Consider the following 15,686-nt stretch of genomic DNA (forward strand, 5'->3'; position numbering starts at 1 on the left):
CCAGGAGTCCTGCCACTGGAGCCGGGAAGGTACTTTTAGGTCATTCTGGTCGGATCATTGCCAGTCGTGATGGACGGTCTGTGCCTCAGGTGCTGCGCTGATGTGTTCTCTGGTGCCTGGCCCAAACGAAGATGAGGTTTTGCTCTGCCTCTGAGCACGGGGGACATTGATTGCTGGAGTGAAGAGGTCTTCCCATTTCCACTGCATCTGCCCCATCCACCTTATTCCGAGTAGCATTGGACCATTACCTGCAACAATCCACAGAGGTAACTTGTGCACCATGCCATTATGGATTACACTTATATCCGCACTACCAAGGACTGGGATCAGCTCCTTGGTGTAGGTGTGCAACTTTTCCTGTACTGCAACCAGTTCGGCTCGTTATTCGTTCCATAGCCTCTCAAAGGCATCCTGGCTCATCACTGACTGGCTTGCTCCCATGTCCACTTCCATGAAGACTGGAACGCCGTTTATCTCGACTTCCATCTTCACTGGAGGACAATCAGTAGTGCAGGTTTACACTCCATACACGTCTTTTTGGGGCTGAGCTGTCTCTCTGGCCAAATCATCATACTCCCCGCTGGATTCAAAGTCATCTACCGATTCCTCTGCTAGACGGTAAGTTGTGTTTCTTTTACACATAAGCTGGAGGTGGTCCTTCGTGTTACAGGCTTTGCAGGCATTCGACAAGGTCCCACACAAGAGATTGATGTGCAAAGTTAGAGCACATGGGATTGGGGGTAGTGTACTGACATGGATTGAGAACTGGTTGTCAGACAGGAAGCAAAGAGTAGGAGTAAATGGGTACTTTTCAGAATGGCAGGCAGTGACTAGTGGGGTACCGCAAGGTTCTGTGCTGGGGCCCCAGCTGTTTACACTGTACATTAATGATTTAGATGAGGGGATTAAATGTAGTATCTCCAAATTTGCGGATGACACTAAGTTGGGTGACAGTGTGAGCTGCGAGGAGGATGCTATGAGGCTGCAGAGCGACTTGGATAGGTTAGGTGAGTGGGCAAATGCATGGCAGATGAAGTATAATGTGGATAAATGTGAGGTTATCCACTTTGGTGGTAAAAACAGAGAGACAGATTATTATCTGAATGGTGACAGATTAGTAAAAGGGGAGGTGCAAAGAGACCTGGGTGTCATGGTACATCAGTCATTGAAGGTTGGCATGCAGGTGCAGCAGGCGGTTAAGAAAGCAAATGGCATGTTGGCCTTCATAGCAAGGGGATTTGAGTACAGGGGCAGGGAGGTGTTGCTACAGTTGTACAGTGCCTTGGTGAGGCCACACCTGGAGTATTGTGTACAGTTTTGGTCTCCTAACCTGAGGAAGGACATTCTTGCTATTGAGGGAGTGCAACGAAGGTTCACCAGACTGATTCCCGGGATGGCGGGACTGACCTATCAAGAAAGACTGGATCAACTGGGCTTGTATTCACTGGAGTTCAGAAGAATGAGAGGGGACCTCATAGAAACATTTAAAATTCTGACGGGGTTAGACAGGTTAGATGCAGGAAGAATGTTCCCAATGTTGGGGAAGTCCAGAACCAGGGGTCACAGTCTAAGGATAAGGGGTAAGCCATTTAGGACCGAGATGCGGAGGAACTTCTTCACCCAGAGAGTGGTGAACCTGTGGAATTCTCTACCACAGAAAGTTGTTGAGGCCAATTCACTAAATATATTCAAAAAGGAGTTAGATGAGGTCCTTACACTAGGGGGATCAAGGGGTATCGCGAGAAAGCAGGAATGGGGTACTGAAGTTGAATGTTCAGCCATGAACTCATTGAATGGCGGTGCAGGCTAGAAGGGCCGAATGGCCTTCTCCTGCACCTATTTTCTATGTTTCTATCTATCTATGTACTCCGCAAACCAACACTGGTGAGCCCTATGGTTTCCTCTGCAAAGCCAGCATGGTGCTACTCGATTAGCACCCCTCAGTGTACTCTGAGTTCTGGAACCATGAGGTCTGTGCTCTTTGCCCTGGGCAGAGCCATATTCTACAGTCTTGCCTGTGAAAGGCACAATTCTGTGTACAGTACTTGCCGGTTTGAGTCCACAGGATGATTTGCTTGGTGCTGCAGGTCGAGGTCATGAATGCCTGACTGATGCTGATGGCCTTCTGCAGGTTGACTGTGGTGTCGGTAGATAATAGCTTGTGAAGGAGGCTCTTGTGGCCAATTCCCATAACGAAGATGTCTCACAATGCTTCATTGAGGTGCGTGCCGAAATCACACGGTGCCACAAGTCTCCTGAGGTCAGCAGCATATTTTGCAATTTCCTGGCCCTCAGGTCTGCGGTGAGTGTAGAATCTGTGCCTGCCCATGAGGATGCTCTGTTTTGGTTTTAATTAGTTGCGAATTAGTTCAGTCAGATCATCGTATGTCTTATCCTTGGCCTTCGTGAGTGCCAGCAAGTCCCTGACGAGGCAGTAGTCCTCAGGCCCACAACTGGTCAGCAGTATAGCTTTGCGCTTCTCCGCCAATGTGTCCGTCTCCCCTGCCAGGTCGTTTGTCACAAAATATTGCTCGAGCCTTTCCGTGAAGGCATCCCAATCATCATCCTCTGCAAAGTCTTTTAGTGTGCCAAAGGTAGCCATAATCGCGTGAAAGTCCATATTCTCATTGCCAGTTTTTATGTCTGTAATGCACTTCTGAATGACTCCGCGAGGCAATGTGTTGTACTCAAACTGTAGTGCCCTTGGTACCTTTATTCGTAACTCCAGAGTGAGGCACAAACATGGTGGGCAACCTTTTATACTGGGCCCTGCACACGTATGCAGATGACCCTCAGGTTTCCCACCACCACAGTGCCCTCTAGTGGACAGCCTCTGCCACAGGGGCAGGAAACCACGGTCCCCAGCAGTTGCACCCTCTAGTGGTGCCAGCATAGTATATACACAGTGTAAACCTTATTGATAGCACATCAGGTAACAAGTCTCCATCTTATGCAACTATAGAGTGACTACACAGAGAGTATATCGATAGTGATAGAGAATTCAAACAGGCTGCATTCAGACAGGCTGTGAAAATTCACAGACCCCAAGTCAAAGCTGCTACGTGCAGTTCAGCATGTTGCATTAAGTCATCAATCAACTTGACATTTTAGGACCTTGGGTAGCGAGCCAATTAAAAGGTTAACAGACTATCAATTGAGCCAATAAGGTCAAAGAAGGCGAGTTCTTTTCTGTAAATTGAAATAGGTATAAGTACAGCCATTTTGGCCATGTGGTCTCAGAAGGACAAAAGCCTGGCTTAAAGCCAGAAGCTTGTTGCTGCTGCCAGAATAAAGTTACATTAAAACTACAACCGGAGTTCGTATTTCATTGGAAATTAAGAGATCTAACATATAGTCTGCATATATAACATTTACATCTAGAACTATTTCAAAGAAATGTCTGTACGATTCGCTCCCAGTGCTGTGGAACCTGCCCCATTTATGTTGCAAGATAGACTCCATAGCACCAGAACAACAAACAATTGAAATGTACAGTTTCTTGAAAGTCATAGTTCTGCTTCTAGGCTTTGCCAAGGGTTGGGTAAAATACATACAGGCCACCTTTCACAAAGCTGCATCATGGCCTAGTTGGATGAGTTGTGTACAGTCTGATCAGTCATCAAAATTGGTGACCGCAGAATCTCTTCAGGTGGGTTTTGGTGCCTCCAAGTTAGCGCCAAACATGAAGACAGAATCACCTTTGTTTAATAAAAGCTAAAACTTGAAAATAAATTCTTGCTTAACTGTTTAATTTACATGACTCCAATTAACTTCACACTGACTGACTTAACTTACTGTCAGTGGTAAATTGCCATGCATTGCGATTCTGTGGAATTTTGGAGGCTGATCACACATTCACCGCCAAATCAGCCTCCATGGTCACACGGAGAACAAATTTGACTTCGCTGCTTAGATAAAGACGAGTTAATTTGTCAATTGTTCCACATAAGAGAGCTTAAATTGGGAGCTCGGAACGCCTGCAGCTTTCCCACACCAGACAACACACCACATGATCTCCTTAAATAGAATTTATTTTGATATGTCACAGATGGAGACTCTCTGGACCAGATGTTTTCCCAAATTTCTTCAAGGTTCCAATTGGTTTTTAAGAACCTATTTGTCAATCTCATATCGGAACAAAATGCAGATGTTGAAACTGATTTTGTGGTGGTGGTGTTTATATTAAATTGATGTATCGAATAAAGGGTATATCCTGGTTCTTAGACATAAATATAGAATTTCACAGTTGTAAATATTTCTAAAATTTAAATACCTTAGGGGTGACAAAAATCTTTTGGGAGCTCATGGAATGATTTCAAGAATTTATCAGTTCTATTTAATCTAAATTGATGACAAATGTTAAGGTCCATAGTTTATTAAGTTAGGAGGTTTATGTTTAGCTCAGAACACAACTGTTCAGGGAAAAAGCTAAATAAGATAGTTAGAGAAATTATATACACGTCGCCCAACATGGGACACATGGGAGGAAATGGGCCAGGAATCTGGAGTTCCCCTCCTTCCCCCACCCCACCAACAGGCATTAGAATACAGCAGGGAACAAAGAGCGACCAACAGCAGTCCCCGAGTACTGCACTGAAGTGTTGTCCAGGTTCCTAATCACATGATTCCTAATCTCATTGAAACATACAAAATTCTCCCTGGGCTTGACAGGGTAGATGAGAGAGGATGTTTCCCCTGGTTGGGGAGTCTAGAACCAGGGGCCACAGTCTCAGAAAAAAGGGTTGGCCATTTAGGACTGAGATGAGGAAAAATGTCTTCACACAAATGGTTGTGAATCTTTGGAATTCTCCACCCCAGAGGGCTGTGGAGACTCAGTCGTTGAGTATATTCAAGACAGAGGTTGATAGATTTTTGGATAATAAGGGAATCAAGGGATATGGAGATAGTGCAGGAAAGTGAAGGTAGAACATCAGCCATGATCTTGTTAAATGGCAGAGCAGGCTCAAAGGGCCGAATGACCTACTCCTGCTCCTATTTCTTATACTCTTATATATGCAATTCTACGTATTTCTCAATCTGTGGAAAAATAAGAATATTAAATAAGATCAGAAGTTAACTTCCAAGATTTTGAATGAATGAAAATGGTTTAAGAATGCATTTACAGAGCCATAGTCAGAAATGATGTTTTTTTCTCATTTTAGTCGAGTGCAACTTGGAGTAGATTGTACAAGATCCAAATAAAATCACTCCATTTACTAAACTTCTGACCTCTCAACTTCCCTTCCTGAGGCCCATGCAAGCTGACGTCGTAAATGGTTCCCTCTCCTCAAGTACTGTTTTCCTTCCTTTCAAAACCACTTCTATTACTCCTTCCTCAAAAAAACCATAGGCAAGGTTACTATTTTGACTGAAATGCTTTTTCTTTGATATTGTAACTTTCAGCATGTGTGTGTCTGTCTGTGGACCACTTGCTTTCCTAATTTAATAATCCTAAATGGATATCCCACCATATTGATTGAAAACCAGATGGCCAAAGGTGTTTTCTCAATCATATATCCATTTTAGCTAGTTGTCCCCTAGGGTCTTACCCATTGTTTCAAAGATACTGTACCATGCAAAAATAAGCAATCTTATGGTTGCATTTCAATAACAATTCAAAACATTCTATTTCCAGGTCTGCTGATTAATATTAACTCAAAAATTGCTACCTTAAGTATAAGTATTACTACAAATTGACAAAACTCTGCTCAAATCATGCCAGTAATACTCAAAATACTACCAAAATAAAGGCTACATGGTTTTCACAAAATAATGGAGAGTTGTGGAATGAAATCACTAAAACATTAAGAAAAAACTGTTAATCAATAGTCCTAAATTTATTCCATAGATGTCAGAAATATCCCTATTGTTACAAAACATTGTGGCTTACACTATGAGCAATGTTAGAGAGATACAGTTTTGGTTTTTGTGTAACTTTTAAAAAATTACATTTTCAATAGCTTACTTCCACAACAATGTAATAAATTTGTCTTTTCATTTTCATTACTTGGTGCTTACAAGAGGAGTTAATGCAGCATTAAGGTTTCTTGCATGCCAATGGCTGTATTGGATGCAATTTTGATTCGGTTTCTGAAGTTAAATTAGATTGGGGGATTGTGCCTTCTGATAGTCATGTTGGTTGGGGTTGTTGCACTTGCTTGCCAAGGTTGGGTCATAATTACTGACCTACATTTTCCTCCAATGGGTAGTTTGGGTTTTGAGATGGTGCTGAGCAAGACTCGAAGAGGAGTCCTCAGCTGCTTGGTATTTCTCCAGTTCTAGGTAAAGACTGAACATCACTTGTACAGATTGGAATAATGTCCCATTGGTATTCCAACCGCACATTTATGAAAAGGGCTGCCAATGTGGGGATGTGCTTCCTTGCAATGAATCAGCTGAGCTAATCTGAGTGCTGCCGTTGGGTCTCCGAGCACGATTGGATAGTACCATCTGACCCCAACTCTTCAATTATTTTTGACAGTTCCACTATAAACTAGCAATTTCGGTAAAGTTGAGGTGTGCCTCTTATTTTTGTCTTGTTCAACTGTGAGAAATTTACATTTGAACTCAGTATGTACAAATACTTTTAATTGAAAATTAAAGCTAAATCAGTACTGATGGGAAGAATCACCCTTCTCCTCTCTTAACAAGCCCAGATTCAACAGACGGATACCGTGGAAAGTTTCAACGACTTTAATTCCAACATGTGAAGGGGGAGCATCTCACTTCTCAGCCGCCTGAGAGAGGATCTCCAACGAGCTGATCAAATTGCACCTTAATTATACAGAGTTTAGCACATGAGTGTCCTCGTGGACAGACCTTAACAGTGATGTGATTGGTTGTACCAACGCTTGATCAAATACCCATTTGTTCCCTTCTTCCAGGTGTCACTCGCCTTATATTATATGGTTATATTAGTTCCTCTTTGGATGTTCTTTATTGCTCCCTTGAGCCTGAGGTCACTGAGTGGTCATCTTGTGTACATGTGGTTTTAAGTATACCTTTTGTTTAGCCAGCTCAGGGCCTCTATAATAGCCAGATAACGTATTTGATAATCAATCTTGCTCTTGCAAGTACATTGGTGTAGTTTCTGTACCACTTGAAACTATAGCCATTTTGAAATGAAGCATTGTTTTTGGGCTTAGCAATTCATGCTTCCTCTACTACCTTCAGAGACAACATCCATTTTTTTCTTTTTTTTTGGGGGGGTGGCTATCATGTAATAAACTTTTAATTATTTAAATAATAGCACTAGTTATACAATACGCTTCAGTTAATAGGTTCATTAAGTGAAAATGTGCTGCTTTGCCATACATTTATTGCCTATTCACTCAACTCTTTGTTTAATAGACACTATGGGGATTGGTTCCATTCAGAGGGGTTGACTGTACTAAACAGTATAGTTACATTAGAACATGCATTTTAATTATTACCATATGAACATGAAAATACATCAGGGCTAATGTTTTTTCCATATCAAATAATCCTTTCCTGGACAAAAAAAATTTAAAGGAGCTAAGTGAGTGCTGTTAAAATATTAATTGGCATGCACCAGAGTCTGGTCCTATTGCATTCCCTTTTAATACACTCTTGGGTGGTTGTGGCAGGTGATAAACTCTTATGGTATTACTGTACTTTGCAACATGTAGTTTATTGGCAATACCCCCAGCTCTCTTTCACCGCTATTATTTCAGTATATAACCATTGTTTCAGACAACTCAAAAACACTTAGAAAACAAAATTCACCATATTTTACATGTATTTGAAAATGAGGCCCAACTAAATTGTTAACACATGGTTGCTGTCTCCTCCCCCCGACCCATATAATTGTGTAGAAGAGAGTTACATCAAGTTTCTAATAATCTTTAAAAAATCAGCCAGTGTAATGGAGCTGCAGAATACCAAAGGGCAGAGAACGCTAGTGGGAGTTGTGTACAGACCACCAAACAGTAGTAGTGAGGTTGGGGACAGCATCAAACAAGAAATAAGGGATGCGTGCAATAAAGGTACAGCAGTTATCATAGGCGACTTTAATCTACATATTGATTGGGCTAACCAAACTTGTAGCAATGCGGTGGAGGAGGATTTCCTGGAGTGTATTAGGGATGGTTTTCTCGTCCAATATGCCGAGGAACCAACCAGAGAGCTGGCCATCCTAGACTGGGTGATGTGTAATGAGAAGGGACTAATTAGCAATCTTGTTGTGCGAGGACTCTTGGGGAAGAGTGACCATAATATGGTAGAATTCTTTATTAAGATGGAGAGTGACAAAGTCAATTCAGAAACTAGGGTCCTGAATTTAAGGAAAGGTAACTATGATGGTATGAGGCACGAATTGGGGTAGATTAGACTGGCAAATGAGACTTAAAGGGTTGACAGTGGGTAGGCAATGGTAAACCTTTAAAGATCATGTGGATGAACTTCAACAATTGTACATCCCTGTCTGGAATAAAAATAAAACGGGGAAGGTGGCTCAACCATGGCTAACAAGAGAAATTAAGGATAGTGTTAAAACCAAGGACGAGACATATAAATTGGCTAAAAAAAGTAACAAACCTGAGGACTGGGAGAAATTTAGAATTCAAGAGAGGAGGACTAAGGGTTTAATTAAGAGGGGGAAAATAGAGTACGAGAGGAAGCTTGCAGGGAACATAAAAACTGACTGCAAAAGCTTCTATAAATATGTGAAGAGAGAAAGATTAGTGAAGACAAATGTAGCTCCTTTGCAGTCGGATTCGGGTGAATTTATAATGGGGAACAAAGAAATGGGCGACCAATTGAACAAATACTTTGGTTCTATCTTCACGAAGGAAGACACGAATAACATTCCGAATGTACTAGGGGACAGTGGGTCTAGTGAGAAGTAGGAACTGAGGGATATCCTTATTAGGCGGGAAATTGTGTTAGGGAAATTGATGGGATTGAAGGCTGATAAATCCCCGGGGCCTGATAGTCTGCATCCCAGAGTACTTAAGGAAATGGCACTAGAAATAGTGGATGCATTTGTGATCATTTTCCAACAGTCTATCGACTCTGGATCAGTTCTTATGGACTGGAGGGTAGCTAATGTAACACCACTTTTTAAAAAAGGAGGGAGAGAGAAAACAGGTAATTATAGACCGGTTAGCCTGACATCAGTAGTGGGGAAAATGTTGGAATCAATCATTAAGGATGAAATAGCAGTGCATTTTGAAAGCAGTGACAGGATCGGTCGCAGTCAACATGGATTTATAAAGGGGAAATCATGCTTGACGAATCTTCTGGAATTTTTTGAGGACGTAACTAGCAGAGTGGACGAGGGAGAACCAGTGGATGTGGTGTATTTGGACTTTCAAAAGGTTTTTGACAAGGTCCCGCACAAGAGATTGGTGTGCAAAGTTAAATCGCATGGTATTGGGGGTAATGTATTGACGTGGATAGAGAACTGGTTGGCAGACAAGAAGCAGAGAGTCGGGATAAATGGGTCCTTTTCAGAATGGCAGGCAGTGACTAGTGGAGTGCCACAGGGCTCAGTGCTGGGACCCCAGCTCTTTACAATATACATTAACAATTTGGATGAAGGAATTGAGTGTAATATCTCCAAGTTTGCAGATGACACTATACTGGGTGGCGGTGTGAGCTGTGAGGGGGACGCTAAGAGGCTGCAGAGTGACTTGGACAGGTTAGGTGAGTGGGCAAATGCATGGCAGATGCAGTATAATGTGGATAAATGTGAGGATATCCATTTTGGGGGCAAAAACACGAAGGCAGAATATTATCTGAATGGCGGCAGATTAGGAAAAGGGGAGGTGCAATGAGACCTGGGTGTCATGGTTCATCAGTCATTGAAGGTTGGCATGCAGGTACAACAGGCGGTGAAGAAGGCAAATGGTATGTTGGCCTTCATAGCTAGGGGATTTGAGTATAGGAGCAGGGAGGTCTTACTGCAGTTGTACAGGGCCTTAGTGAGGCTTCACCTGGAATATTGTGTTCAGTTTTGGTCTCCTAATCTGAGGAAGGACGTTCTTGCTATTGAGGGAGTGCAGCGAAGGTTCACCAGACTAATTCCAGGGATGGCTAGACTGTCATATGAGGAGAGACTGGATCAACTGGGCCTTTATTCACTGGAGTTTAGAAGGATGAGAGGGGATCCCAAAGAAACATATACGATTCTGACGGGACTGGACAGGTTAGATGCGGGAAGAATGTTCCCGATGTTAGGAATGTCCAGACCCAGGGGACATAGTCTTAGGATAAGGGGTAGGCCATTTAGGACTGAGATGAGGAGAAACTTCTTTCACTCAGAGAGTTGTTAACCTGTGGAATTCCCTGCCGCAGAGAGTTGTTGATGCCAGTTCATTGGATATATTCAAGAGGGAGTTAGATATGGCCCTTACAGCTAAGTGGATCAAGGCATATGGAGAGAAAGCAGGAAAGGGGTACTGAGGGAATGATCAGCCATGATCTTATTGAATGGCAGTGCAGGCTCAAAGGGCCGAATGGCCTACTCCTGCACCTATTTTCTATGTTTCTATGTAGTGGTGAAAGAGTAAAGCAGAATGGACCCAAAACTGAACCTTGAAAGAATTACTGGAGGATTGGCTCTCAAAAACACAAAACGGTCTTAATATTTTAAAAATGGCTAATTGATAAGATAAATTGAGTTCCAATAAAATTTAAACATCTAAAGTCATTCTATTAACTATAATGTACCATTAAACAATGAAAAAGTTCAGTATTTGCCAACAAGATATTTTTCACTGCAACGTGCGGGTCAACTGAAAACCCTAGCAGTGATTTTCATTCTTCGGACAGATGGATCCCTCACATACCTAAGCATCTGGCATCTTGCTGCAGCAACCAGAATATAATAGACTGGAAACCTATTTGGTTCTTAAATCCCATACATCATCGCCTCATTCTAGAAGTTTTTTTTTTCTGGCTGAAGTTAGATGAACAAAAATTATCATTTACACGTTTCTTCTGTAAAGAATATTGCCGTTTCCTTCCTGACTTTGAAATTCTTTTGATTTTATGCAGACAACGTTCACTCATTCTTTTTGGAATGGAGAGGAAATAAATGTTCGTCTTCCTCACTCTTTGAAGTTTATCTACTAAATATCTTACGACACATTAGGATGGGGAAATCACAGGGATGGTGTTAATGTAATACACTTGAGTCTCTGCTTTCCCCACACTCTAACCTTGATGTAGTTGCCGGCCCCCAAGTTTGGATAAAGCATGCAGAGTTGAGGCTAGATCAGCAACCCGGCCATGTAAAAATATTAATTGTTACTGAAACCTCTACAGTTGTCAAACAAGGCCTGAAGCAAGATGGTGATACTATTCAGATAAGACTGATGGGATAGAGCCAAAGCCAAAATGATGCTGCCTTACTGATGCCCATTCTTACACCCAAGACGACCAATCGGTTTGGAACATGGAAGATTAAAACAACGTGATAAACCGGTAAAACAGCACATGTTACAGGCCAAAAAGACAATTGGCATAGAACTGTGGATTGTTGATGTAAAAAGAACGAACTACACATGGGATCAGTTGAGGTGGTTGCCCAAAACAGAGTTTACAGAGGATTACATAGGATATACTGCACAAAAACAGGCCATTCATCTGACCCAGTCTATACCGCCATTCATGCTCCACTCGAGCCTCCTCCCATCTTTTCTCATTTAAATTGATCAGCATAATCCTCTATTCTCTTGTCCCTCATACGTTTGTCTAGCCTCCCCCTAAATGCATCTATACTATTCGCTTCAACCACTCCCTGTGGTAGCGTGTTCCACATTCTCACCACTCTTTGGGTAAAGAAGTTTTTTCCGAATTCCCTATTGGATTCCTTGGTGACTGTTATAATGATGGCCTCTAGTTATGCTCTTACACACTTCCACTCTGTCAAAACTGTCATATATCTTACATGGCCACTGTTGGTACTATATCTAGGTGTGCCACCGGAGGGCACAGCAGTGGGAGACTCATAGGTTACCTGTACAGGTGTGCCTGGCCTAGTATAAAAGGTGTGATCCTCACTCTGGAGTTAACTAACAAAGGACTAAGGTCACTACAGTTCAAGTACAACACACTGCCTCGTGGAGTCATTGTTAGATCATCTAAGGACACAACAAAAATCTATCACAATTTTAAAGACCTCTACTAAGTCACCCCTCAGCCTTCTTTTTTTTTCAAGTGATCCAGCTTGTTCATCCAATCCTGATATGTCAGCGCTCACATTTCTGGTATCGTCGTCCTCTCCAGGGCCTCTATATAATTTTTATAATATGGTGAACAGAACTGTGTCTCGTACTCGAAGTGTTGTCTAACCAAGGTTCGATACAGGTTTAACATAACTTCCCTACTTTTCAATACTATACCTCTCGAAATAAACCCTTGTGCTTGTTTTGCTTTTTTTAATGGCCTTGCTAACCAGTGTTGCAACTTTTAGTGGTGTATGTAGTTGTATTCAGAGATCCCTTTGTTCTTCTATCCCACCTAGACTCGCACCCAAGTAATGTAACTTCCCTATTCTTCCTACCAAAATGTAATACCTCACATTTATCGGTGTTGGCTAATTATATGCGATTCTGCAAGTTTATTAATGTCCTTCTGTAATTTGTTGCAGTCCTCCTCACTATTGACTGTTCCCCCCCCCAAATTTGGTGTCATCCGCAAATTTAGACATTGTGGTTTTAATTCCAAAGTCTAAACGATTAATGTAAATTGTGAAAAGCAGTGGTCCCAGCACTGATCTTTGTGGAACACCACTACCCACCTTCTGGCACTGTGAATAGCAACCCTTTATCCTACTTCCTGTCTTGAAGCCTGTTAGCTATCCATTCTGCTACTTGTCCTCAGACTCTGCATTCTCTGACCTTGTTCATCAGTCGATTATGGGGTATCTTATTAAAGCCCTTTTGAAAATCTAGATAAATTGAAACTACTGCATTACCACTGTCTACTCTCTTTGTTACCTCTTCAAAAAATTCTATAAGGTTGGTCAAGCAAGACGTTCCCTTTTAAAATCTATGCTGTTAGATGTTCTTCTATTTTCTCCTTTAGTAGGGATTCCATTATTGATTCTACCACCGATGTTAAGCTGACCGCCCTATAATTCCCTGGAAATGTTCTACCCCACTTCTTAAATATAGATATTATGTTAGCTATCCACCAGTCCTCTGGCACTACACCTTTTTCTAACGAATTATTAAATACGTGTAATAGCGCCTATGCTATCACTTCCCTCGATTCTTTTAAAATGCATGGATGCAATCCAACCGGCCCAGGGGTTTTATCCTCTTTATGTTTGATTAGTTTATTTAATATATCCCTTTTTAATTTTAAATGCACTTCTCATCATCCAACATCATATCCACCTGTTCTATCTCCCTGGTAAATACTGAAGCAAAATAATTCTTTAATATTTCTGCCATCTCTCTATCGTTATCCTGTCTATCCCTTATTCCCATCCCAACCTTCCTTCCTTTTTTATTGATGTGCCTATAAAATATTTTACTTTTTTATTTATGTTCCTTGATAATTTAATTTAATAGTTCCTCTTTGCCTTCCTAATGGCTACAAATAGTAGAAGACCTATACTCCAATAATTTCCCACACTGGAAATACTACAATCCCAGTGTTTTTCAACAGAGGTTATCTATAGGTTCAAGGCAACATGACAAAAAATATTTTTTTTACATTTAAGAACATAAGAAATAGAAACAGAAGTAGGCCATACGGCCCCTCGAGCCTGCTCTGCCATTCAATAAGATCATGGCTGATCTGATCATGGACTCGGCTCCACTTCCCCGCCCGCTCCCCATAACTTCTTATCGTTTAGAAACGGTCTTAAATGTATTCAATGTCCCAGCTTCCACAGCTCTGAGGCAGCACATTCCACAGATTTCCAACCCTGAGAAGAAATTTCGCATCTCTGTTTTAAATGGGTGGCCCCTTATTCTAAGATTATGTCCCCTAGTTCTAGTCTCCCCATCAGTGGAAACATCCACCTTGTCAAGCCCCCTCATGATCTTATACGTTTTGATAAGATCACCTCTCATTCTTCTGAATTCCAAAGAGTAGAGGCCCAACCTACTCAACCTTTCCTCATAAGTCAATCCCCTCATCCCCAGAATCAACCGAGTGAACCTTCTCTGAATTGCCTCCAACGCAAGTATATCCTTTCGTAAATTTGGGAACCAAAACTGCACGCAGTATTCCAGGTGTGGCCTCACCAATACCTTATATAGCTGTAGCAAGACTTCCCTGCTTTGATACTCCATCCCCTTTGCAATAAAGGCCAAGATACCATTGGCCTTCCTGATCACTTACTGTACCTGCATACTATCCTTTTGTGTTTCATGCACAAGTACCCCTATGTTCCGCTACAATGCGGCACTTTGCAATCTTTCTCCATTTAAATAATAACTTGCTCTTTGATTTTTTTTTTGCCAAAGTGCATGACCTCACACTTTCCAACATTATACTCCATCTGCCAAATTTTTGCCCACTCACTTAGCCTATGACTTTTTGCGGATTTTTATATCTGCTTTTCCTCTCATCTTTGTATCATCAGCAAATTTGGCTACGTTACACTCTGTCCCTTCTTCCAAGTCGTTAATATAGATTGTAAATAGTTGGTGTCCCAGCACTGATCCCTGCGGCACCCCACTAGTTACTGGTTGCCAACCAGAGAATAAACTATTTATTCCGACTGTCTTTTCTCGGTTAGCCAAGCCTCTATCTATGCCAATATATTACCCGAAACCCTGTAAATTTTTATCTTATGCAGTAACTTTTTATGTGGCACCTTGTCAAATGCCTTCTGAAAGTCAAATACACCACAGCGTGTGGAGGTGCGTTGCTGAGTCGGGAGCAGCGTCGAGGAGGTGCGTGGAGAGGCGTGAGTTCTGGGGTCGGCGAGAGGCGAGCCGGTGCAGCTACAAGGAGAAGGCAAAAAAGTAGAAAGAAACAGGAAGGTGACGTCACAGCCAAGGGGGTAAGTGATTGGCTGGTGATTGGTGAGTAGTTTTTCTTTTTTCTCTTCTATAACAGTGAGTAAACTTTAGCATTGTTGTTGCTTATCTAAGGGCTAAGTCATGGCAGGACAGCTCAGTCACGTGTTATGCTCCTCCTGTACCATGTGGGAACTCAGGGACGACTCCAGTGTTCCTGACGACTACGTGTGTGGGAAGTGCATCCGCCTCCAGCTCCTGACGGACTGCGTTGCGGAGTTGGAGCTGAGGGTGGATTCACTCTGGAGCATCCACAATGCTGAGAATTACGTGAGTAGCACGTGTAGCGAGTTGGTCGTACCGCAGGTAAAGGGTCCACAGCCAGTTAAGGAATGGAAGACCAGTAGGAAGAGCAGTGCAAGGAAGGTAGTGCAGGGGTCCCCTGTAGTCATCCCCCTGAAAAACAGATACACTGCTTTGAGTACTGTTGGGGGGGATGACTCATCAGGGGAGGGCAGCAGCAGCCAAGTTCATGGCACCGTGGCTGGCTCTGTTGCACAGGAGGGCAGGAAAAAGAGTGGGAAAGTAATAGTGATAGGGGATTCAATTGTAAGGGGAATAGATAGGCGTTTCTGCGGCCGCAACCGAGACTCCAGGATGGTATGTTGCCTCCCTGGTGCAAGGGTCAAGGATGTCTCGGAGCGGGTGCAGGACATTCTAAAAAGGGAGGGAGAACAGCCA

This window comes from Pristiophorus japonicus, chromosome 4 (assembly GCF_044704955.1).
Source record: "Pristiophorus japonicus isolate sPriJap1 chromosome 4, sPriJap1.hap1, whole genome shotgun sequence".
NCBI classification, from domain to species: Eukaryota; Metazoa; Chordata; class Chondrichthyes; family Pristiophoridae; genus Pristiophorus; species Pristiophorus japonicus.